Source organism: Lynx canadensis, chromosome B2 (genome assembly GCF_007474595.2).
Source record: "Lynx canadensis isolate LIC74 chromosome B2, mLynCan4.pri.v2, whole genome shotgun sequence".
Classification (NCBI taxonomy): Eukaryota; Metazoa; Chordata; class Mammalia; order Carnivora; family Felidae; genus Lynx; species Lynx canadensis.
Genome location: NC_044307.1, coordinates 57,634,138 through 57,636,808, shown reverse-complemented (window position 1 = coordinate 57,636,808; position 2,671 = coordinate 57,634,138). Strand labels below are relative to the sequence as shown.

The 2,671-nt window shown below is 34.9% G+C and overlaps 1 non-coding gene across 1 annotated transcript; it reads left to right on the top strand.

Moving 5' to 3' along the window:
* The first annotated feature begins 1,556 nt into the window (after positions 1 to 1,556).
* Positions 1,557 to 1,661, top strand: LOC115515092. Its single transcript, XR_003969158.1, has one exon. It is a non-coding gene; the product is annotated as a U6 spliceosomal RNA (small nuclear RNA).
* Positions 1,662 to 2,671: the final 1,010 nt, after the last annotated feature.

The following is a 2,671-nucleotide window of genomic DNA, read 5'->3' as shown; positions in this document are numbered from 1 at the left end:
TATTTAACACACACACACACACACACACACTCATACACACCCATTTTTTTTTTTCTTGGCACTGAAACTTGAGGGATGTAAAATTTGTTTATTTTGTTCACTTCTGTATCCCCAGTGCTTAGAACAGGTCTTGCACAGCCCTTAGGTGCTTATGTATTGAAAGAATGGATGAGTTTATTAATATTTTGTTCAAAATGGATATTAGCTTGTTATGGAAAAAAGCAAAGAACTGGGAATCAGAATACTATTCTGTGCAGTCGCTGCATGCAACAGTTACTCTCACAACTTCCCTATGAGGGAAGTATTATTATTATTACCATTTTACAGATGAGGCAACAGGGCACAGCTTTGCCCAATGACAAATAGCAGATAACACAGCCAGGATTCACACTCTGACATTTTGGTTCCAGAAACAACACAATAAATAAAAAGGGTTTTTTTTTTTTAATTGTTGAAAAATTTTAAAATGTACAGAAGTAGATGGAATAGAATAATGAAATTCAAATATCCATCATCCAACTTTAATATTTATCAACTCATGGCCAATTTCTTTTCATCTATACTCCTTTTCCTGACTAGATTATTTTGAAAGTAATCCAAATAATCATTTTATTAATATTTCCATGTTTATCTCTAAAAAATAAATACTAATCCACATTCTGGTTGAAAATTTTGTACTATCCATTTTTGGCCTAGTGTTTGTGGGTGCTATTTAATTTTTTCTGAAACAAAGTTTCCTCATCTGCAAAATGGATACACTATTTTTTTCTCAGATTTTTTTTGAATATTGATTAAAGCAATATATTCAAAACACTTTGTTCAACTACAAAACATTATATAAAGGTTGGGTTTTCAACTCCTATGTCATTACCCACATTGTGCTATTCACACACTTAAAGGCTCTACATCAAAGCCTAGGTTGGCTGAGTACAGACAAGCATGACCTGCTTTTTCCCAGCAATGTGGTTTCTCAAATAACATCATGCCTCATAAATACGCCAGAGTTCTTACAGAGAGTCAGCAGTTACATGGAATGTATCAGTCCTTACAAGACTGCAAAGCCTTAAGAGAAAACAATAAAGTATTACTTTTATATTATAATAAAGAAAAGCTGCTGAGCATCATAAATATTTACAAGAATCTATCACAACTTGCTTCCCAAATAAGAGTCTAAATGTATGTAACATTGTATAAGGGTGAGAGACAGAACAAAATGAGAGGCACACCTTCATGGAGCCTCAACTGTATTCCATCATAAATAACATAAAACATTCTTTTAAATAATAATAATCATATCAACATGCACTTTTAGAGTTCTTAATATGTGTCCAGCACTGTTGTAAATGTTTTTAAATATTAGCTCATTTAACACTCACAACTCTATGAGGTAGATGCAATTATCTCCATCTGGCGGTTGGGGAAACAGAGGTACAATGAGGTTAAGAAATTTGTCAGTGTCAGAGAGCAAGTAGTGGGGAAGCCATCATTTAAATTCAGGTGTCTGCTTTAGAGCAGCTTCTGCTGCTGTGCTATTTCTCCTATCAAAAGAAAAAGGAGGGCTCACTTCAGCAGCACCTATACTAAAATTGGAACTACACAGAAGATTAGCATGGGCCCTGTGCAAGGATCACACGCAAATTCATGAAGCATTCCGTATTTTTCTGGATTGATGCCAAGTTCAGGGTATTTGTGGTAGTCATGCTCCGCTGTTAAGTTAGAATATTTGGGTGAGAGGTCATATATCATGGTTTACTAAATAAATGACTTTGGGTAAATAAAAAATAAAAAAAAAAAAGAAGATGAAGCAGAAGAAAGAGAAAAGAAAAAGGAACCAATAAAGCAATGGCTTTCAAACATCTAGGTATTCAAGTACTCCCTTTGCAATTCTTATTCATAAAAAATATTCAGGAAATCAACACACTGGTCAGTTGCTTATATTTTCTTCTAAGACACACTTGAAAATAAATTCATATTTACTAAAATAAAAAGAAATACAGGTGACCCTTGAACAAGATGAAGGTTAGGGGCACCAGGCTCCATGCAGTTGAAAATCTGTGTATTACTTTGGACTCCCCAAAACTTAACTACTAATAATCTGCTGTTGACTGGACACCTTACTGATAATATAACCAGATTAACACATATTTTGTTTGGTCTGTATATGACATACTGTGTTCCTTTTTTAAAATATGTATTTTTCAATGTTTATTTTTCATTTTGGAGAGAGATAGAGAGACAGAGCGTGAACAGAGGAGGGACACAGAGAGAGGGAAACACAGAATCCAAAGCAGGCTCCAGGCTCTGAGCTGTCAGCACAGAGCCTGACATGGGGCTCAAACCCATGAACCATGAGATCATGACCTGAGCTGAAGTTGGATGCTTAACTGACTGAGCCACCCAGGTGCCCAACATACTGTATTCTTAACAATAAAATAAGCTACAGAAAATAAAATGTTATTGAAAAAATCATAAGGAAGAGAAAATACATTTACAGTACTGTAAAAAATATGCATATAAGTGAGCCCATGCAGTTCAAACCTGTGTTGTTCAAGGGCCACCTGTATATTTACATGTACTTCATTCCAGATGATCTCATTTATCATGATCTTGGACGCATTGGATTATGGAATGGACTGCAGCAAAACTGAAACAAATCGGTAATTAAGGTGGC